The sequence below is a fragment of the Staurois parvus genome, unplaced genomic scaffold (genome assembly GCF_062004578.1).
Source record: "Staurois parvus isolate SC_StPar_1 unplaced genomic scaffold, SC_StPar_1.0 ptg000898l, whole genome shotgun sequence".
NCBI classification, from domain to species: domain Eukaryota; kingdom Metazoa; phylum Chordata; class Amphibia; order Anura; family Ranidae; genus Staurois; species Staurois parvus.
In genome coordinates, this window is record NW_028318694.1 from 599,940 (window position 1) to 624,969 (window position 25,030).

The following is a 25,030-nucleotide window of genomic DNA, read 5'->3' on the forward strand; positions in this document are numbered from 1 at the left end:
CACCCTTGCATGCAAGGACTAGAGGTGTCTCCCTATTGTGTACATCAATAAAACCACGCAGTCAGTCCTGTAGCCTAGGATAGCAAGGCCCTGCCCCACCTTCTACAAACTAACAGACTGTCTGGAGACTGCCCTGTCTACTGTTAACCCTTTCCTGTGAAGACCGGATGTTCAGGGAAGCAGCAATGAGGGATCAAGAGCTAGAGGCACTGAAAGTTGTAAACTAAAAAACACAGTGTTTAATACTAATTTAACTTAATTGTTCAGCACAAGCACAGACATTCCACCTAGGATCCCCCCTTAACACGCTTCACCCCCTACTGGGGCTTAAAGTGGATCTTCACCCTGAAGTTTGAGTTGTCTCCTATCCACCCCTCCTCCCCTCCTTTTCATGCAGTGTGCACTTTTTTTTTTTTGTTACTTTTTTTTCAAAAATTTCAGGAAAGAAGGAGGGGGGCAGGCCCAGCGGTGAGTCATCATGAGGCCCTGAAGCTGAACACAGAAGAGTTGGTAGGCCTCATGATGATGGCAGCTAAGAAGATGATGGCACGGAACTGAGCAGGGCAAAATTCTGAGAGGATTCTGCAGTACACCTCTGGATCCACTGGGCAGGTGAGTATCTGAAATGGTTACAACTCACAATAAAGTTTTCATTTGGCTGAGAGAAAAAAGGGATGGGGAGGGTGGAGATCCACGTTAATCGTTGAGTTATGCTGAACTGCGTGTGGGAGAAGCAGATTCTAGAGAAATGGACAACTGGGGATTGCAAAGGTTGTAGGAATGGCTTCATCTTTTGTGAATAAACCTCTTGGATTTTTTAAGTTTTTGTTTTCTTTTGGTTTAATTAACTCATTTTTTATGAAACACTTTTCTTTTCCATATACATTAATAGCAAAAACATACATTAATTATATGAATACTTTCGCTTAATAAATAGACTCACATTCTCTATTTATCCTGCTGACCATTGTCACCACAGAATGCGATGAAAATCCAAAATGTTATGGTTTCCATCAGAACAGGAATCAGTGAGCTCAGGGGAAATCTTCAACAAGGAAAGACTGTCTCTTCGCTGTGGAAAGTTTTCCTCTGACTTGCTGTTGTGTACTCAAGAGAGGAAATAAAAAAAAATCTCCCTAATGTGAAACAGAAAGGTAAAAAAAAATGACAGAGGTCTTAACCATTCTTTACCATTTGGAAAATTAGAAACAAAAAAGAAAAAAAAAACTTTAACTATAGATACATTTTCAGTCCAAATTTAAAAAAAAATCTATTTTATCTGAGAAAAAAATCCACTCTGGGTAATCAATATACATTGCAAGGGTTTTAGAGTGCAAATTTCTACCTGTTTCTGCTCTGCTTGTTAGCTGTTTGGTCAACCATGTCCTTTGGATACTGATTCTGAATGGAAGGGTCTGATTCATTGTAATCAACTGATGCACTTTCAGTGTTATGAAGAGAAATACTGCAGTGTCTGCTTCCCTTTAGAAGTAATTATCCCTTAGGAAGTATCTCTCAAGAAATATAAAAATATAATCTTACTTGTATACTTACTTATACTTATATATAATCTATACTCTTACTACGTACCTCAGACTTCTGAGAGAATCAGTCAGCCAATCACATAAACAGGAATGACATCTTTGAGAGTGTTCTGTACACCAATGGAATACAGAAAGCCCCTAGGTGTCCACATGGCAAAGACCTTTACAGAAAACTATAGTGGCTGCAGATTGAAATGGAATTCAAATACATTTTTAGTAAAGTGGTTGTAAACCCTTACATATACCCACTGAAGTGACATGCCTCCGGTGATACACAGGGATGAAACAAATCCTCCTACATAAATTCTACCTGTTTATCTGCAGTCTTCTCCTCTCCACATCATTTTAAAATGCAGAATTTATAAAGCTTGTCTGAGCTTTCAGAAAATGGGGGAGGGGGGGCTAAAATTACACACTGTAAAGCTCAGTGAGGTGAGCTCTGAGAGCTGATTGGAGGCAAGAGACACATCCCTCTTCACACAGCACACAGGAGCAAAGCTGAGGCTGTAAATCACAAGTGTTGTGCTGGAGGTCCCTCCCCTGTCACTATGTTTCTCTTGGTGTCAGGAAAACTTGTCAGAAGTGATTAATGCTCAGAGCAGAGGAATAAAGCAGTGGACAGAAATGACACTTAGTGCTCTTAACTGATACAGACAAACACTCTAGAGGGATATGAGTTGTCCATATTTCATGTCTGAGGTTTACAATCACTTTAAATTACTATGACTTGTGTAATTACTTATCTCCAACTTACAAGCCAACCTCAATGCACTGTTTAATTGGAGAACTATGTGGCAAATGAGGTTTAATTTTGATATATGTAAGGTTATGCACTTGGGGGCTAAGAATATGCATGCATCATACATACTAGGGGGAGTACAACTGGCGGAATCAATGGTGGAGAAGGATCTGGGAGTTCTGGTAGATCACAAGCTTAATAATGACATGCAATGCCAAGCTGCGGTTTCTAAAGCGAGCAAAATCCTCTTTTGTATTAAAAGAGGTATAGACTCCAGAGAGAGAGATATCATATTACCCCGGTACAAGTCATTAGTAACACCTCATCTGGAATATGCAGTTCAGTTTTGGGCACCAATTCACAAAAAATAACATTGGGGAACTGGAGAAAGTACAGAGAAGGGCAACCAAACTGATAAGAGGCATGGAGGAGCTCAGCTATGAGGAAAGATTAGAGGAACTGAATTTATTCTCTCTTGAGAAGAGGAGATTAAGGGGGGATATGATCAACATGTATAAATACATCAGTGGTTCATATAGTGAACTCGGTGTAGAGTTATTCACCCTGAGGTCATCACAGAGGACAAGGAGGCACTCTTTACGTCTGGAGGAAAAGAGATTTAATCTCCAAACACGGAAAGGTTTCTTTACAGTAAGAGCTGTGAAAATGTGGAATAGACTCCCTCAAGAGTTGGCTCTGGCCAGCTCAGTGGATTGTTTTAAAAAGGCCTGGATTCTTTCCTAGATATAACTAATTCTTTCCACATGATATAACTGGATACTAACATTTATAGGTAAAGTTGATCCAGGGAATATCCGATTGCCTCTCTGGGGATCAGGAAGGAATTTTTTCCTCTGCAGGAGCAAATTGGATTATGCTTTGCTGGGTTTTTTTTTTTTGCCTTCCTCTGGATCAACTGTGGGTATAGGATTATAGCTTTTTTTTTTGGTTTAACTGGATGGACTTTGGTCTTTTTTCAGCCAGACTAACTATGCAACTATGTTGTGTAGCATGTTTACAGTATATGCAACTTTTTTTTTGCTATTTCTTCCACGAAAGTGGAGCTACCCTTTGGGTAGAGACAGATAGGGCTCAACTTCCTGTTTTTGTAGTCATGTGTAAAATTCAGAGGGGTGGTCAAACCTTATGCATTGAACAGAACCCTGTGCTCTCCACCCAAAAGTCTGTTATCCTTTCTTCTGTAGAATTAGAAAGAGCTATCAAGAGTCTTTTTGGAAACTTTTGATTTTGAATGCGCAATACATACTAAAAATATTCAGCACTTAGAATTATCAACACATAACAGCATATTTGTGAGGTGTTTCCAGATTACAAATGAGGTCTTACTTGAATACCTGATACAGTTAATGCTATATGTCCCAGTTTAGATTCTCTAATCATCATTTAGAGCAGGATTGTGCAAACAGAGATGCCTGACATGGATTGTAAATGTATGGAACTGAACTGAGACTTCTATTTTTAAATTAGTCTAGATACGTCATCTTAGATACGGAGATGAGTGATAGGGAATTAAATACTATATTAGGTACAACTGCCTGTGATAGTTTCAAATTGATAATGGGGCTTTTCTGTTAACCTTTGCTTAGAGGGACTCTTTAATTAATTTTTGAACGTAAAATAACTCACAAAAGAAAACCAGTGAACACAGTCATAATCACACAGAAAATGCAATCAACACAACTGTATGGTAGTGTAAATAGCACCTACATTTGTAAGTGCGTTGGTGTCACTAGCTCATTTAACAGCCACTTCACAGAGTTTAAAGGAAGGAGTAGTCACATGTACTATAAATGTTCAATGTGATAAGTATTCTGAGTTATTGGCTTCTGTGTCAGTGTTCTATTCCATAGTAAATGATAAAAAAAAGTATAATGAAGTTAACCTGTGCCAAAGTTGCATGGGCCAAGCAATTATGACTGTACCCCGGGGCAGAATTGGCAACCTCTATTTTAAGATATCACAGACACAAGGGGGTTGATTTACTAAAAGCCAAATAAATATTATTTGTTGACATGTGCACAAAATATGTAAAAAAAATGATTTAATACTGTAATTTTATCTGACAATTACAATATAAACAAAGGAACACTGCAAACTTTAGGCTGTGGCGGCATCTAAAGGCCTATTTTATAAATGAAGCCTCTAGCTTGCATTTGATCACTCTCATAGTTGACATAGTAATCATATGATCAGGTTGAACCACTCTGGTTAGCTCCCAGTTGCTGGTGAGGACCTGATCTTTCAGTGATACCTACCAGAAGCACATAGTGTTCTCAGAAGTAAGATGTTTATTCACATATTCTCAGCATTGTACATTTTGCTGAGGAATGCTAATATAAGAATTGTGGACAGGAAGGGGTTAAACATGAAAAAAAAAAACAAACTTAAAAGAAAACCCTTATCTTGATTGCTCATGCAGATACTGCTGGACAGTAATTCTTCTGTTCCAGCAATTAGCCTTTTTGGAGTCCATTCAGGGTTCTCATTTTTATCTGAAGCCCTGATGAAGTTCCTTTTAGCTCTAAAACAAGTTGGCTGTCTTTTAGCACAATACTTATAAATGTATTTGGACTTTTATGTTTTTTGATCTGGTATTCCTTCCATGTATACACACAATTTTTATTTGTGCTGTATTCTCTAGACACACACACGGAACAGTAGATTGCCAGGGGTAGGAACAGAATTACACTTCATGACCCCCTAGGTAAATTGTCCTGTGATACCTCTTTTACCCCCAGTTGGCTGGCCATCTTAAGAATCATTTCAACAAAATCAGACATCGTAGCCAACAAGGCACACCAAGATGCTGGAACAGACAGCTTGTTTGCTCTGTTTCCATATGCAAAAGCGACAGCTACTAGTATTAAACAGATTGATTGGTACTTTAATCTGCTAGGACAGTGGTCTGGTACCTTTTTTTATACTTATTTTACTAACATTGTAACATGACAAGTGAAGGGCTGTGCCCAGTCCTTAGCAGCCTTAGTGCCCTTGATCATGGCTTGTGTTGGCAGAGATCTTTTCTTGGCTTGGGGAAACCGGGGCCAGTGAGTTTGAAGGGGAATCTGGTTTGTTATGAAGAATGTAAAAACCACCACCAGTTATAATTGTTATCTGCCTCTTAACACTCCACGAAAGACTTCTAGGGGGAGATTTCGGCTCCATTCACAGAGCTTTTTAAATCGTGATGCTCAGAAAAGGTTACGGAACCGTTTTTGAGCGTGCGCGTCCCATATTTTGTCTGTGCGATCGCAACACATTTGTCATACGAAAAAACATACTGCGATCTCAGCAAAAACGCCCTGCATTTTCAGGTGCCATTGAAATGAATGGCACCTGAACACGTGAATGTGCGTTTTTACATTTTCCCAGCGCGCTTTCAAATCATGGGCAGAATTGCGTGGACTCCCTAGTGTCAGTGGAGCCTTACTAAAACTGTTGCACACAGAATCATGTGCAGCTGTGCATAGTAACCAATCAGATTCTAATTTCAGCTTGTTCAGTTAAGCTTGACATTAAGCCCTGGTTCACCCCAGTGTGACTTGTCATGCGATCTGACAGTTTCAAATCGCATGGCAAGTCACATCCTATTGTCCTCAATGGATCCGTTCAAATTGGATTCGTACTGATTTTGAAAGTAGTTCCTGCACTGCTTTTTGCGATTTCAGGTGCAACTTGCACAGACATCTGCGTATGAATTCCAAGTTGCACCTGAAGTCACACTGACATGCGACTTTGAAATTGCGCGACTTCAAGTGAAGTTGCACAATTTCAAAGTTGGATCCAGTGTGAACCAGGGCTGAAACCTGGAAGCTGATTGGTTACTATGTACAGCTGCACCAGATTCTGTGTGCACCAGATTTAGTAAATCTACCCCCTACAGTATATAAAAATCCAGAGAAGTTGGAGTTATAAGCTGGTGAACTTTGTGAGAACGCCATGACTGATGGGAAGAATCCTATGAGAACAATGGTTGAAATGGGGAAATGCTGAAACGTTGGAGAGACAACATCCAGCACAAAACACATTAAAACCATTCTTCAGGGAAGCCTATCCCGCCCTCTGCTAATTCTGGAATCACTCCATCCCCCACAGTGACTACCTACTGTACCATTCACCCCTCCCTCTTAGATTGTAAGCTCCAAGGAGCAGGGCCCTAAAATCCCTCTTGTATTGAACTGTATTGGTACTGTATTGTCTCCCACTATAATGTAAAGAGCTGAGCAAACCGTTGACGCTATATAAATCCTGTATAATAATAATAAAATCAACCTGTCTGTGGTCATGCACTTCAGGTAAGCCGAAATATTGCTGGCTGTTTGGTACTCAATAAAAATAGAGGCAGTGGAATAAGAAATAAGAAACTAGTTATAGTTGCACAGCCATTGAACTGAAAATGGGTTACAAAAATCAACTGTCAGTTGCAAAATCGGATGGATGGCATTCCTAGCTATGTCCTAAACGCCACCAATGAATTTTGCAAGGATAAAAATGCTTTATACAATATACAGTATGTTAGAGATGTATAACAATACCTCTTCACATAAGGTTTAAAATACAGTAGATCGTTAATAATAAGTTCCTTCGTTTCTTTAACCCGAGTATACTGTATGCTGACAGCTTTATCTGGATTCTATATTCCTTCAACTGATGTGGAAAGATTGCATTTGCGTTTTCAGATTTTAAAGTTCAGAAAAATAAAGCCTTGGTAGAAGAATTTTTTTTATGATGATGGTTACTCACTGAATCAACCTTGCAAACAACGATATGTCATTGACACTTAATAAAATGTATAGTTTAGTTATTCGTGCCTAATAAAACTTGGTTTACATTATACCCCTTGTCTGCTATGATTTGCTTCCCAGGGCTCTCTTAGAGTGCATTAAGACTCTGTAGTGAAGATCAGGGCAATTTACTGCAAAGCTTAAATAATTCATTTATGCACTATTGCCTTCAGACACTGTTTTTACAAATGCTATAATGAGACTTTCTGTACCATTCCTAGTCTGCAGAGGAAGAAGAATTGTGATATTTTATCCTTATGTTCTGCAACTTGAAATACACTGCAAACCTCTCTATGCATCAGAAGCTTATATCCCTCCATTATGTTGTTTAAGACCTTCCTACACTCATAATTTATTACCTGATATCTCAGTTCAGATTGTTCTAGATTATTTCTTTTGCATCTCGAGGAAGAATAATGCAAAGGTGAAATATGTGCTAACCATTCGAGTGGGAATTAGGATCTGCATTTACATATATTGCCGAAATATAAAATATAGATATGGCTAATGAAACTCGGTGTTCAAAACTTATGCCTGCTGATGCAATGAAGAAAATGAAGTACAGATGGTTTTCTGTCTACTAGTGGTAATTCATTTACACAGGCATACCAGATGTCACTGATTTAATGGAACAGTACCCAATTTAACATTGACGTCCTCCAATAAGAAGTGAAAATGTCCTATTTTACAGACATGTGAAGCTTCTGCATTGGCTTATTTATATACATAAAAATAAATATATACATAGATATACACTAGTTTATCTTATCTTTAAGGCACTTAAAAGGAAACTGGTACATTTGATAAATGACACAACATAAAAGATGTAATGCTGTCATTTGCAGTACATTGTTTTTCTGATATAAAAAATAAAAAAATGTAGGCCTGATATTCAGCTATGTCTAAAATATCCACTTGGGGAAGCAATTTTCAACATATATCAAGCAGACCCTAAACTTTGCACTGTAGTTTATTCTCTATAGCATTTTATGGAGTAGGTGACAAAAACCAGTCTCGGTGCTCAGTCAGCTTCCTGCCCATGCTGGGGTTGAAAGCTACCCATTTTGAGTGTAGTTGTTCTTCAATATAATTATCTATTTATTTTGCAGGGATGACAGCCTGTGGTGACCAAGTCAGGTTGTCTGAACTCATAGAGAGTTTGGCTGATATGCATCATTCAGATGTTCACTACAGATTTCCTAGGTGATTTGTTGGGTGAATCAATCCACTCTCTGAACCAGTAAAGAGGTCCTTTGGCAGAATGTCTATGCAGGACCGTTCCCTAACCACAATGCCATTTAAAAGATTGGGTCCCATGCCTAGCCATGAAGACAGAAGGTCAATGTCCTAAAGAGCATTTATATTTAATATAATGATGGTCCAATTTATTACTTATTGATAATCCACATCAGTATCACATTATTTCCCTTATTTGGATTTATATAATTCAAACAGTGGAAAATTCATTAAGAGTAATTGGCATACCCCCAAAAGATGTAAGCTACTAAATTATTCTATAAAAGGTGAATGCCTATTGGTTCATTTATCTCTAGTCACTGAGGGTGGGTGGAGCGCTTGACTCTTGAAGGAATTCTAAGTGGGGAAAATATGGCAGTAGGCTATCCTTGTATGTGGTCATCAGAAGGTCTGTGGTGTTATGACCCTCTCATTTAACCATGCACGCTAGGTTTAGATAACCAAACGTTTTAGAGTTTTGCCATAAATGTCAATGTCCTGAATACATTGAAAACTATTAAGAATAAAAAAACTAGAGGTCAGGCAGTAAGCTCTATAATGCTAATAAGTTTGCCAACCCTTGCTGAAATTGTGCAAAGCATCCTTTGATGGGTAGATATCTTCCCAAGAATAACAGGTGAGGATGTCATCCTCAAATGAGTAGTTAGAGTAACTTACCTTTATTTAGTTAGACTTACCTTTATTTTTACCCAATACTGACAGTGGCACAGATGTGGTACTTTGAAAGTTCTTCTACTTAGGAAAGTGAATGCTTAGGATTGTTCATAAGGAGGTTTCGCTAACAGTGTACATTAATGACATACCTGGACTTGACCCAGCAATATTTAAAAAAGACTCCTTTTCATAGGAGGTTATGCCTGCAATATGTTTCTTTGGGTGCTTAATATTATATTGTACTACATATACATTTTGTACTAGCCAAATAATGGTATGTGACTTATCTTGCTTGCTCAAAGCTGTGACTTTATTGGTTACACCTTTACCATCTTCAGGGTTGAAGCACAATAGCTGTAGAGTGTTTTTGCTGCAAAATGTATTTTTGGGTGCTCAACATTATATTGCAGTACATATTATGAGCTGGGGATAGGTAGCAGGTATAATGCTTCCTGGGGTGCGCACACTTCTAGGCACAGATACCGTGACAAACAGTGGTGTATTTATTTGAGCTATTTCCAAGGCTAGGTACAGCTGCTCTACAGTGTTCCAAACTGAAAAAATTCCAAAAAATTTACAAAAATTAAATCCTAGTTGTGTTTCAGCACTAACTTCACAAACACTTTGCAATCCTAACACTTGGGAGTCTCTACATACACAGTTTTTTTTTTCTTTTGGCCCCTTTCACACGGCAGGTCCAATCTGGTCCATCTGTCAGTTTTTTAGGCAGACCTGGTTTGTTGGTCCATTCATCCCTATGGACAGGCGAGTGTAAACAGATCTGTCCTCTTCCATTTAGGTAGATCAGAGGGTAGTTGATTGTAAATGGACAGCAGAGTCCATTTACACTCGGCTGCCCATAGAGCAAACTGAGTGAACACATAAGTGTAATCCACCTGCTCCAATCAGCAGGGGATCTGTGAGCAGATCCCCTGCTGATTGGGATGGAGTCCACCCCAACTGAAAGCTGCCTTTACCAAATTTCAGCTCTCACAGACACAACGGCCTTGATTCACTAAGATGTGAGTGTATTAGCAGAGACTGACCATTCAGGCAGACTCAGGTCAATCAATCAGTCGTCTGACCAGCGTCTAGCAAGCTCATTAACGAGCGTCTACTGACTACTTTGCCATTAGTGAATGTGGTATCCCGTCTGGCACATTTTTATTATTATTATTATTATTATTATACAGTATTTATAAAGCGCCAATAGTTCGCTCAGCGCTGTACATTACAAAAGGGAGACAGAACATGTGACAGAACAATACCAATACAATGCAAGACATGAGGGGATCAAGGGCCCTGCTCTTTCGAGCTTACAATCTAGGAGGGAAGGGGTGGTGGCACAGGAGGAGATAGCTGTGGGGGATGGAGTGGTAGGAAGAGTGGAGGAGGTCGGCAAGTTAGCAGGGGGTGGGGTAGGCTTCCCTGAAGAGATGGGTTTTCAGGGTGCGCCTAAAGGAGAGGAGAGTAGGTGATAATCTGATGGGTTGGGGCAGGGAGTTCCAGAGGATGGGTGACACCCTGGAGAAGTCCTGGAGGCGGGCATGGGAGGAGGAGACCAGGGAACTAGAGAGAAGGAGGTCTTGTGAGGAGCGGAGTGTGCGTGCTGGGCGGTACTTGGATATTAGGTCAGTGATGTAGTTCGGGGCAGTGTGGTGGACAGCTTTGTACGTCAGCGTTAGGATTTTGAATTTGATCCGTTGCGCAATCGGAAGCCAGTGGAGGGATTGGCAGAGGGGGGTGGCGGAGACAGTGCGGTTGGAAAGGTGAATGAGTCTGGCAGCCGTGTTCAGGATGGACTGAAGAGGGGATAGCCAGCGGCGAGGCAGGCCAGTGAGGAGGGAGTTGCAGTAGTCGAGTCGTGATATGATGAGGGAGTGGATGAGCTGTTTAGTGGTTTCTGGGGTTAGGAACGTGCGGATTTTGGCGATGTTGCGGAGGTGGAGTCTGCACGAGTTTGTTAAAGATTGGACTTGGGGCTGGAAGGATAGGTTGGAGTCCAGAATGACACCCAGTACTCTGGCCTGCAGGGCGGGTTTGATGGTAGCGTTGTTGGATGTGATGGAGAAATCAATGGGGGGTGGTGTCCGGGCTGGGGGGAAGACAAGAAACTCGGTTTTGGAGAGGTTCAATTTAAGGAAGTGGAGCGACATCCAGTCTGATATGTCGCTCAGTAGGTGTGTGATTCGGACTGAGACCAAGGGGGTGAGGTGGGGGGTTGAGAGATAGATTTGTGTGTCGTCGGCATAGAGGTGGTAGTTGAAGCCGTGAGAGTGTATGAGTTGGCCAAGGGAGGAGGTATAGATGGAGAAGAGAAGGGGCCCGAGGACAGAGCCTTGAGGGACCCCAACAGAGAGGGGGAGTGAGGGGGAGGTGGTAGCATTATAGGTAACGCTGAAGGAGCGTTGTGACAGGTAGGATGAGAGCCAGGAGAGAGCAGAATCTCTGAGGCCGAGGGAGTGTAGTTTTTTGAGGAGAAGGGGGTGGTCGACTGTGTCGAAGGCCGCAGAGAGGTCAAGGAGTAGGAGCAATACCGGATATATTCGCTAGATGGCGCACAAGCGCGGGCTTTATTAATATTGGCGTTTTTCTGATAGAAAATTCTAATACAGCTGTACTATTACATTCTGAAAATTCTCTTTTGCTATTTTTTTTTTTTTGCTGTTTCTCCAAAATGATCAGGAAAGTATTGCATTTACTAATGAATGTCATACATTTTATTTTCAAATTTTTCACACTTATATCTCAAATAATTTATATACTTCTAATTTCCCAATATAGTTATATATCTTCATTCTCTTTAATCACATAACTATTCTATGTTAAAGACAAGTGCAGCGCTATAAATGCATGTGATCAATAATGAACGCATGTAAAAACCAAAAAGTGTAAAGAATTGCAATAATGATGTAAACTGGTAAATGGTGCTAAAATAAGTTCATATAATCATTCCTGAATAATGGAATGTCCTTGGTGTGAGAGTACCAACTCAGAGAGTGCCTATGAATGGCACGTGTGTTCTCTCCGTGACGGACAGTAGTGCATGAACTCGTGAAAGGTAAACCACCCTTGGGACTGGTCTACACTCACCAGAACAAAAGTATTAATGTGCATGGGTTATACACATCGCACATCTGGGGGTGCAGCGGTATGCTGGCAGCTATGGGTTAGTCAACCAGCTCCATCCATCCATCAGGGTGGGTGCCCAAATGGTCCTGGGGAGGAATTAGCTCAGCCACAGGAGCCAGAAAGGTGCTCAATAGTGTAGTACACTGTCACAGGGGTGGATGACCTTTCACGAGTTCATGTACTACTGTTCGTGGTTATATTTATCTTGTGTAATACCATTTTACTAGTCTATATCAGTGACCAGCGCTCGCTTTATCATTTTTAAACAATGTAACTATTCTACATTATAACTCAAACTGTGTTTCCCACAGTGGTTTAGTGGTTAGAGCTCAGAACTTACAGCACTTGGATCATGGGTTCTAATCCCAGTCTTGGCAACATCCCAAAAAAATGGAGATCAATTTTCTGGGTTGTGACAGGAATATTGATCAATCAATTATGATTTTGCCTAATGACTAGAAAGTGGATGAATGTTACTTGCGTACTGTTCTTCTGCCAATTAGGTCATGTGCAAGTTTCATGCCGTGTATATTTCATTGTAACTTTTTTCTCTTTTAAATCTGTCTCCTTATACAACTTGACCCCCTCCCCCACCCCATCATCACCTGTCCCATATGCAAATCTATGGATCACCGCCCCACTCTTTAACTATCTATTTACTGATCAAGTGAATGTGTCTCATTTTCTATCAGCTACAGCTCAGATCTCACATTATTATACAATTGCTGATTGTATCTCACCACTAGTCTGATTGAATTCACAATTCCTGGTCAGTCCTGTTCCCTGACCTCTAATAACCTTTAGGGCCAGTTCACACTACATGTGTTTCAGTTGCTTTTTCAGCATCACAAACGCACAGAAAGAAGGTTATATGGTGGTCAATGTCATAGTTCACATCAGCGCTTGCATTTTCAATGCATTGCAGGTGCTGTAAACAAAGTTGACCATGCTGCATTGTTTCTGCACAGAACTGTACTGGAACACATTGAAACGTCCTTGAATGTACTAAAACGCACATGTCCCTAACTACATTGAATACAAAGAAAATAGAAAAAAATAAGTGGAAGGGATACAAAAATGCAATGTAAACATGTCCAAAACGCATCCAAAATGTACTGGAACACACTAAACATGCATGCCAAAAGGGCATGAAAAAAACCCATCAGAAACACATCTAGACTGTTTCTATAGTGTGAACCAGCCCTTAGGACTTGTTCACACCATTGGTGGTGCAGAAACGCATGCAAGAACACACATTTTCCAGCACAGCAAAGAAATGCAATGCCCTATGTAGATGTGCGCAGGTACCATGATGAAAACGTTGTTGCACCTACACACGTCTATTAAAAACAGCCCCATTCACAGCCACAAATACGCATGGCACCACACTACTGTGCGGTTAGGTGCGACACACTTGGAAAATAACATAAAAATAAGCCAACATGGCTAAAACATGTCTTGAAAATATGGGGACTCTGATATCCGGCGACAGTCCGTTCACCAACGAGAAGCAATTCTGCACCCCTAAAACCAACATAGAGGAAAGGGATGGTCAAATTGCTGTGCTGCTTCCAAACCACCTCTGGCATGCCAGGGTCTTTATGCAGGTCCTCGATGCCAGTTCTTGCCTGCGGCCACAAAATATCCACTGGCCACAAGGTGAAGGTGAGTGGAGGACGTGAAGGTGGATTTCTACCAGCTTCAACCGCAAGCAGTACCACTCCTGAAAAATGAGAGCAAATAATCATTGACACGTCATCATGACAGTCAATTCTCAGTGCAGGCTATCTAGAGTGTCTTTCCTTTTTAACCATTTCAAGAGTTCAAGGAAACATTCTTGGAGCATCTACTGTGTTTGGAAAGGCCAAAGGTCCCCCCCTCCCTCAGGCACACTAATGCTTATGCAGGCCATAGACGGGGAGAAAAACAGCCGATTTTTCTTTTAAAAAAATGAAAAATCGGTTGTTCAAGCGGCCGACGTTACCAGCAATGGTAAGAAAAAATCGGCCGATTTTCATCCCGTCTACAGCCGGCAAAAAGTGTCCCTGCAGAGAGCTCCGCTATTTCTTTGACAGTTCTTTGACATTTATAGCGGTTGCAACAATGTATTTGTATCCATTTCGGATACAGATGTTTTTATTCGGAAACAAATAGATACAATGTTGCAACCGCTGTAAATGTCAAGGAACTGTCAAAGAAATAGCGGAGCTCTCTGCAGGGACACTTTTTGCCATACAGGAATTCCTCTCATTTTTCATCCTTCTTCTTCCTCTTCTTCTTCCTCTTCTTCTTCATCATCATCCTCTTCTTCTTCATCATCATCATCCTCTTCTTCATCATCCTCTTCTTCTTCTTCATCATCATCATCCTCTTCTTCTTCTTCATCATCCTCTTCTTCCTCTTCATCATCTTCTTCTTCATCATCATCCTCTTCTTCCTCTTCATCATCATCCTCTTCTTCATCATCTTCTTCATCATCATCCTCTTCTTCTTCATCATCATCATCCTCTTCTTCATCATCATCATCATCATCATCATCATCATCATCCTCTTCTTCTTCATCATCATCCTCTTCTTCCTCTTCATCATCTTCTTCTTCTTCATCATCCTCTTCTTCCTCTTCATCATCTTCTTCTTCATCATCATCATCCTCTGCATCATCATCCTCTTCATCATCATCATCCTCTTCTTCCTCTTCATCATCTTCTTCTTCTTCATCATCATCCTCTTCTTCATCATCTTCATCATCATCATCCTCTTCTTCTTTTTCTTCTTTTTGTCTTCCTCTTGCAGGTCACTGCTCATGTGCAGATTTTTTATCAGTAAAAAAATCGGCCGATTTGCCCATCATTGCCGCGAAAATCGACCGATCGGCAAATTCGGCCGTTTTTTCCAACTTTACCGAAAAAAAAAATCTGCCAAAATACCGAAAAACGGCCGAACAAATAGCCCACTAACGATCCGAAAATCGGCCGATTTTATTTTCGGCCGAAAAATCGGCCGATTTTCGACCCATCTATGGCCTGCATAAGATATGGTGTGGCCCTAGGGTCAATGTGTGTTTAGAATACTTCCAAAATGCACATACAAAAACACTACATCCAAATGCATGTTCCATGTCTATAGCATGTTAAACAGAAGAAAAATGCACTTACATAATGTTAACATGCCAAGTAAAAATAGACAAAATCCACATCCTTTTATTCTGGCTTCACATACATGCATTGTGGTCTAACACCGCACTCCTGGGCAAATCACATGCAATTTGTGTGCGTTGCAATTAGAGACAAACATTTTGCACACCTCAAATTGCACCGCATCCGGGCCAGAAATGTGCAGGACCCTTTTTCAGGGTATGCACATGGGTGTGAATAGGCATGCCATCCAATTTGGCAAATCGCAATACGCTTTGTGTACCAATATTGGTGTGTTGGTAACTTCACCTAGAAAGCCGCAGCAGGTGGCATGAAGGGGTTGCGGTTGTGATGCGGTGCAGCGCTTGCACAGAAAACACTGCAAATTTCACATGGCATCTGTGTGACACCAGAATGTGCCAATATGTGGCTTGACAAAGCACAGTGGTCACTGCAGATTATTTTCAATCCATGTTTTTTTACACTTTTCATTCACTGGTTTAACTCAGGTGATCGTTAATCACAATTATCTCCGGAGATCACATGCAGCCCCTCAACCATCTACACAGATCTCTGGAAATCTATACAGATCTCCTTGAAAAAATGTCTTCTCTCTTCTTCGGAAAACAATTGTCCTCCACCTCATAAACAGGGGGACAGAGAAGACTTCTCCTTGTAACTAAAATCAGATGAATTATCTGTGCTTAATAAACATACACCAATACTGCAAATGCATTGTACTGTCCAAGGCATTGCACACTAACGCATTGCACACTAGAAATGTCAAATGCGTTAGTGTGTACAGTGCATGAGTGTAACATGCGTTAGTGTGTACAGTGCATGTGTGTAACATGTGTTAGTGTGTACAGTGCATGAGTGTAACATGTGTTAGTGTGTACAGTGCATGAGTGTAACATGCGTTAGTGTGTACAGTGCATGCGTGTAACATGTGTTAGTGTGTACAGTGCATGAGTGTAAAATGCTTTAGTGCAGACTGCAGTGTACAACGCATTGCACACTGTAATACACTGTACAAAGTAATACCGTGTACACCCACACATTGTAGACTGTAATGCACTGTACTCTGTCATGCAGGATGGAGCAACGCATTGCACACTGTGATACCGTGTACACCCACACATTATAGACTGTAATGCACTGTACACTGTCATGCAGGCTGGAGCTACGCATTGCACACTGTGATACGCTGTCCACTGTCATGCAGAATCCAGCAACGCATTGCACACTGTAATACCATGTACACCAACACATTGTAGAATGTAATGCATTATACGCAGTATACATGTCCAGATATTCAAAGATTAGCCATGAAGGCCTAGCTGGTTACCTATTTGGCGACCGCAGATAGCCGAATAACGCTACACTGCATCCAGGCAGCTCTGGGAGGGTGTCATATGACATCCTGGCAGAACACGCTCTCCGTTATTGCTGTGTCCTAAGGACACAGCTGATCACGTGATGTGGTAAAGGCCAATCACAGCGGCTTTTTACCATGTGATCAGCCATGTCCAATGACACGCTGATCACTGGGAAATGCATTTGCCGGGTCTTGGCTGCACTTTCATCACGCTGTCAGAATGTGTGGAAGGTACTGCCAAGAACCAGCAGTTATCAAAGCAGGGGTCGGCCCCGATGATCAGTGCCCACCAGTGCCACCCAACAGTTCCGCCCACCTGTGGCCAGCAGTGCCACCCACCAGTGCTGCCTCATCAACGCACATCAGTGTTGCTAAATTACCAGTTTACCAAATGTTATAATATAAACAGACTTTTATTCATTATGAGCTATTTTGTGGTTTATCGAGCAAAAAGTAAAACTCACAGCAGCAAGTCAATACCACCCAAAGAAAGCTCTATTTGTCTGAAAAAACTGATACAAATTTAAGATGGGTACAATGTGGCATGACCGCACAATTGTCATTCAAAGGGTAACAGTGCAGAAAGATGAAAATTGGCCAGGACAGGAAGGGGGTAGGAGTACCCAGTAGGCAAGTGGTTAATATAATTGACCCATCAATACCCAGGAGCTAATGTACAGATAAGTAGCATGTGCACCAAGTGAGATTCTGCTAGGCCCCACCCACAAAATTACAATTACTTGTCCCTCACATGTTCTAAACATATTTGCAATGGCCACACTTACTGTACATATAAGGATCATCTCCTCAGTTGAGAACTGTGCTCTCGTCATGTCCAAATGCCAATAAAGTTATCAAAATTTTCAACCAACACAAAACCTCCAACCACTTCTCATCCACTTACACTCCCCACAACCACTTCCGGGTGCGTGCGCACCAGATGACGGACTTCCAGGAGGATAGCTGCTCGTGCGCCATGGGGGACACCTGTTTGGCGTTTATTTGTGCACGATCGCACATATCTATGCACGATCGCTCATTTCTATGCACGGCTATGATAGCTTTCGCGAATGTGTGGTTTAGCGTTTTTTTTCTTTTTAAACCTTGGCTAATATATATTTGTTGCCAAAGGCCAAAAATCAACATACAGTGGGGACTATTTTATTACTGTAAATCAAATTGTAGAAAACCTGTAGCTGGCTGCACAGTGAATGTGACATTCATTAGTACATAACAATATTGTGGTGCGAGCAGGTTTTTTATTTTTTTGTTTGGTTTTGAAAAAGCCAGTTTGCACCCACTTGCATATTCACGCTCTTACAAGCTACATTTGAGCAGATTATATAAGTATACAAAGTAACTATTAAGGTTGTTCATATATTGAACATAAAATAAACACAAAAACATCGGTGAAACATTTATTGATCAAATATATCTTCATTTATTTGGTCAGCAGGAACAAGTAGGTACAGTCAATATCTTGGTGAGTCACAAAAATAGGATTGATGTGGCAAAAATAAAACACTCCTGGTCATAAGAGCTTACAATCTAAAGATACTTCTAATGAACTGTGTGTGCTCAGGTTATAGCAGGAAACAAAGGGGAAGATGAATCAAGTAACATTTTCGTGCACATAAGGTTTACTTACACAATCATTTAGTATAAAGGTCCATTCACAAAAAAAGTCTACACATCAAAATATAAAGAAAACAAGACATATGTGAAAAACCCCTCCCACCTCTACAAATCCCCTCCCACCTCTACAAATCCCCTACACATACATTTGTCAGCAGGTTTGTAAGAAAAATGCATTTGAGTCTAAATAAGCAAGCAAAATTAAAACAAGGGCAGATTTTAAACAAAACGATTGACATGTGTGAGGCTTTCAATGCAAAGAGAAAAAAACACAATCATTGTGCAATAACACACAAACACACTTTACAAGGCCAAAAATACGCAAACATTTCCAGCCCACTTCCAAACACAGCCTGAGTGGTGTCTGGGGCAATTCAGCACAAAATCTCTTCCTCCCCCAAACCACATTTTGCCATGTTACAAGTTACTTCACAGAAGCACAGGCAAAGAAAATTACAGAAGAGAAAAAAAAAAATTTAACAACAAAAAAAAACTCTTCAAAGATTCCAAAGAATATACAAATGTAAAATAATTTTTTTAACATAAAAGAAAAAAAACAATAAAAACAAACTACACCAAGAAAAATAAAAAAACAACAATATCCAATGTGTCTGTTTTTTTTTGTCCAGCACACACCATTGTTCACATATATACAAGCCTTAAAGGCTAATTAACACACATAACATTGTATATACATATGCAAATACATATGCAAATATATACAGAAGCAAAAGGCGCTTCAATTTCCAATAAATTCATGTGATGCCGCAAAGCTCCAAGGTACATGTCCAAAGGAAGTTCTGTCCTCTCAAAAGCCGACCCCCAAAGTTAGGCAAAGATCATCTAGTCATCCCTCCGAAAGGCACTGTCCCTCCAATGAACATGTCACCTAGGACAAAAAAAGGGAAAAGTAAGTTCCAACATCATTAAAACATATAAAGATGCATATGTACCAAAAGCCATACAACTTTAATATCTACAAAAAGGAAAAAGGTAAAAAGATCACAAGGCTCACAGACTCCTGCGAATTCCAGATTCTGAAGAAACCCTCAGGCACCTGACTACCTTCAAACCAAAAACAGGGAGAAGGCATCAAACTTCCTACAAACTCATGGAAAAAAACTCCCATCAGGCCACAAACCAACTTTTCCATAACGCAAACTTCCACACCTCATTTGCTCTGGCAACCCCCAACTTTTTACAGTCCAGGTAGCCATAATTGTACACCCGTCCACGGACCATGGCCACACACCCACGCACACTAACAACCTCTTTCTTAAATAACCAAATATTCCGAACATCCCACAAACATTCCTTCACGCAATTCACCAAAATCCATAAAACCCTCCCATCATTCTTACCCAACTGCCATAAACCAAACATCACCATCTCATACGTCACCCCTTTCACTCCCACCAACCCCTCTATCATACCCCCCAAACATCTCCACACCTTCACCGCATACCTACATTTCCAAAACACATGCTCAACACTTTCTATCCCCACACAACCTCTCCTCGGACACCTCTCAGTTGCACACATCCCACGCCGCCTCTGAAACATCCTTACTGGCAAACATTTATGCACCCCCATCCATGCAATGTCTTTCTGACGATTATCTAACTCCCTATCGCACACATTCTTCCATACTCTCTCACATTCAACTGACCTCAAACCACCCACCCCTTCCATCACCTCATTCTCGTCCAACTTCCTACATACCTTCTTACAATCACTCCACATTTCCTTCACTATCCCATGCAACGCAAACTTTTCAGCCCCTTTCACAATCTTCAGGTAAAACCACGGTGCTTTAAAACACACTGGCTTTCTTAATTCCACCTCATACCAACCTAACTTACGCAACACACTTCCCGCACAATATTTTGTCATACATCCTGCCATACTCTCCTTCTCGCTCAAACGCACACACATACTCACATACCTCACTAACAACCACCTCTCAATCCACACCATTCCCTTCCCACCATTCATCTTACTCTTTACAACTTTCTCACGTTTCAATTTTTCCGCTTTGGAAGACCAAAGAAATTGGAAGATCACTCTCACAATCCTCCTCAATACCTTGTCCTGAGCCGGGAAAACACTGTACAAAAATAATAATATTGGCATCAACACAGCCTTAATAACCAAAACCTTACCTTCCAGAGTCAAAGCCCTCAACGACCAAAATGATATTCGCTTTCCAATTTTTCCCACCACCTCTTCCCAACTCTCTCTCCCATACAAGTCCCTCTCAAAACGCACACCCCATCATTATCAAATCTATTAGTGATTCAGGCCCTTATCTTATACCATTGTATGACATTCACATAAGGTGCAGCTTTGAAGGTGTTTCAACAGACAAGGCCTCATTCTAATTCACATTTTAGGGATCATTTAGACAGAATGCAAAGATGTTGCTAGAACATGTATGTGAAGACAGCCACACACGGAGATCATGCCACTACCTCGCCAGGGTTGGGATTCGAACCGACAACCCTAGAGTTGTGAGGCAGTAGTGCTAACCACTAACCCACGGAGCTACATTGCTAACCCAGCCTGTATTTCTGTGCTGTGAATCAATCCTAGGTCCCTGGGCATGGTCAGTTTAACTACCAGATATCTCCAATGTGACACAAATGTTGTGCTATGTTGCCAATTCAGATGTATGTTGGTTTTATGTATCCCAATACAAAGGATTGCAATACTAATACAGGCGTACCTCGGTTTACCAACACCTCAGGGAACGTCATATTTGGGGTACAAATGCCAAACCATTTCAGTTAATTGGTCTGTTTACAAATGTTTGAATAATTTGGTATGGGCATGTGGCCTGGTATGGTTCAGGAGGGGGGGAGGCGCTCGCTCGTCCCCCCCCCCCTTTACTGACCTTCCGGGCTGCATGCTCGGATAAGTATGTGTTATGGATTTTGGGGGGTACCCCATGCTGTTTTTTATTTAATTTCAGCGTGGAGGTACCCCTTAACATCCATACGAGACCCGAAGGGCTTAGTATGGATGGGAGGGGGGACCCCACGCCAGTTATTTAAAGAACTGTTTCTAAATCCCTGCAATACTTTGACATTCAACTGTCAGTGGGGAAATCCGCCGACAGCTGAAACATGAGCGCTGCATTGGTTTTCACTACTAAAACGCCGCATGAGTTGATAACATAACTCATGCGGGATTGTAGGAGCGACAGCCATGAGTTAATGTTTCATCTGTCAGCGGGGTTCCCCACTGACAGCTGAATGTAAAATAATTCCCTTTATTGCATAAATAATAGAAAAAAAGCGTGGGTCCCCCCTCCCATCTGTACCAAGCCCTTCGGATCTAGTATGGATATTAAGGGGGAACTCCACGTCGAAATGTAAAAAAAAAAACAGCGTGGGTCCCCTCAATATCCATACCAGACCCTTATCCAAGCATGCAGCCCGGCAGGTCAGGGAAGGGGGGGGGGACGAGCGAGCACCCCCCCCTCCTGAACCATACCAGGCCACATGCCCTCAACATGGGGGGGGTGCTTTGGGGCAGGGGGGGCTCCCCCCCAAAGCACCTTGTCCCCATGTTGATGAGGACAAGGGCCTCTTCCCCACAACCCTGGCCGGTGGTTGTGGGGGTCTGCGGGCAGGGGGCTTATCAGAATCTGGAAGCCCCCTTTAACAAGGGGGCCCCCAGATCCCGCCCCCCCCCCTACGTGAATGATTCTGCGGTACACGGTCCGCAGACTCATTCACAAAAAAACTAAGTGTGGTGTAAAAAAAACACAGTACAGGGTCTTTGACAAGTCCTTTATTAAAACAATGTCCCCCGAAGTAGATCCAACGTCAATCGCGGCGGCGGCAGGGACCCGAAAAAAAAAATAAAAGTTCCGCTCCCGTCGGAGGCTTCCAGCCTAGTGAAGAAGAGGCTAGCTGACAGTTCTTATATAGGTATGGGGCGGGGCCAGCCGGGGACATCATCTGAGTGACCCGCCCCATGTCACAGGCTTGCTGTTCCCGGCTGGCCCCGCCCCATACCTATATAAGAAATGTCAGACTGTCTCCTGCATTCAGCTAGTTAGCCTCAGTGGAGAGACAGGGTGACATTTCTCAAATAGGTAAGGGGCGGGGATGATGTGCCCGGCTGGCCCCGCCCCATACCTATATAAGAACTGTCAGCTAGCCTCTTCTTCACAAGGCTGGAAGCCTCGGACTGGAGCGGAACCTTTTTTTTTTTTTCTTTTTTCGGGTCCCTGCCGCCGCCGCCGTGATTGACGTTGGATCTACTTCGGGGGACATTGTTTTAATAAAGGACTTGTCAAAGACCCTGTACTGTGTTTTTTTTACACCCCCCTTTGTTAAAGGGGGCTTCCAGATTCTGATAAGCCCCCCGCCCGCAGACCCCCACAACCACCGGCCAGGGTTGTGGGGAAGAGGCCCTTGTCCTCATCAACATGGGGACAAGGTGCTTTGGGGGGGAGCCCCCCTGCCCCAAAGCACCCCCCCCATGTTGAGGGCATGTGGCCTGGTATGGTTCAGGAGGGGGGGGCGCTCGCTCGTCCCCCCCCCCTTTCCTGACCTGCCGGGCTGCATGCTCGGATAAAGGTCTGGTATGGATATTGAGGGGGACCCACGCTGTTTTTTTTTTAAATTTCAGCATGGAGTTCCCCCTTGATATCCATACCAGACCCGAAGGGCTTGGTATGGATGAGAGGGGGGACCCACGCTGTTTTTTTTTTTTTGTTTTTTTTATTGCGGACCTTTATTTTTACATTCAGCTTTCAAAATAAATTTTATCTAGACCTTCAAAATAAGTAAAATCATAACAGAAATAATTATAAAGGATAAGAAACAAAAATATAATCACTAAAACGAAGGAAATCTAATTAGATTACATGAAGATATGCTTAATGCTGTTTATTAAACACAGTAGTCGCGACCGAGTGCCGGCTGTCAGAGGAATCCACAATCAGATTCACTATTAGTCAGTGGCTAAAAAGCAAACGCCCATGGCAGAGGACTAAAATGTGTTCTGCACATGCTCAGTTCTATCTGCCAAAGACACTGCACGGGCATCTAGATTTTTACTGTGTCGATTTCCTTGAGAAAAACGATTTTTAACACATTCTTAATTTTTTTGGAAATAGCAGATATTGTTTAATGTGAAGTCCTGATATTTGGCAAAGCAAATTTCTAAGTGAACATGTCTCTACAGTGATTTTTCATGGTGTTAGACGTGCTTCTTAGCAAGTCTGCTTTTGTGAGTCTGATTCCGGGTGTGTGTCTTTTTGTGAATTAGATTGGGCGTCTGCTTATGGGCCCTGCTCACTAGTGAATTAGGTTGCAGGGTCAAAAATGGACGGACGCCCATGAAAATTGGGCTTAAGCCCATAAATATGCGCCCACGCCCAATAGTGAATCAGGGCCAACCTGTCTGTTCCTCAGGGTCTCAAGCACTGACTATGAGTTTCAGGTGATCTTAAATTGCCAAAAGATAGATGTGCAAAACTTGACCTGGACAGAAAATCAGAGGTCTCTGTATGGTCAAGTGTATGGGAGGAGCCTGGGAGATGTGTAAATCCTGAGCAGGACTTTTCCAGGCTCCCTTTGAGACTCTCTGCTGCAACATTCAGTTTGTGTTGACCAGATCAGTTTTTTCAATGAATGATATTATGCAAGATATTTTATTTGCTTGACACCATGACTGTATTGGTTTCACCTTTACCATTCTAGTGGTTCACCTCATTCTCGTGGAAGGTTTTGGCTGCAATGTATTTTGTACTGCTTGTATATTTTATATTACTCAGAACAGTTTTGTGCAGATAATGGTTGTTTGCTTGCTTAATTGTTGCTTGCTTGCTTGCTTAATACACTGATTTTACTTGTTACACCCTTACCATTTTGGGGGGGGGGGTTAGACTCCAAGAAAGGTAAAGAGTTTTGGCTGCAAAATGTTTTTGTGCTCAGCTGTGTATTGTATGAAATAGTGTATATGTTGTATCACTCAGAACAGTTTGATGCAGTTAATGGTATCATGTAAATTACCTTGTTTGCTCAACACTGTGATTTTAATATGTACATCTTTAACATTATTGCGTTTCGCATCATTCTTGTGGGAGGTTTTGGCAGCAAACTGTTTATGGAATTATGCAAGATGTTATTATCTCCCTTGAAATATAAATGCTAATAAATATTTCTAAACAGACACAGTTCTACTTTATTGCTTTTTTCTCTTTATTTTTAGCTCATATATACATTATCCTTTGTAGGGGAGGACTTTTGCAGTCTATAAACAGTACTGTGCTTGTTGAAATTGATTTGCATTTTAGTGCAGATTCCATACCCCATCCTTTTAGTCCCTCACACTTTTATCATAATTTGTCCACACCTAAAAGTTTGCACAGCTACACCCTTGATCTTCACACCCCTTACCCCAAAATCTCAGTTATTGTATGCCTGCTTAAATGATAACTAAACTCAAGGGCCCTCCTAACCCTCTTGTATTGAAGTGTATTGTTACTGTATTGTCTCCATTTATATTGTAAAGTGTGAGCAAACTGTTGGCACTATATACATTCTGTATAATAATAATTAAATAGTATTTAGATGTGGCCACATTCGTTTTTTTTTGTGTCAACCTAAGAATACTTTCTGCAAAAACAGAACATACCTTTTGATCTAGTCAGAAGTGGATTTTTCTGTGAGCTGCATAGAAGAATACCTTTAAACCTAGCTATCATCTGTAAACTACCACTTACCCTGCTTCCC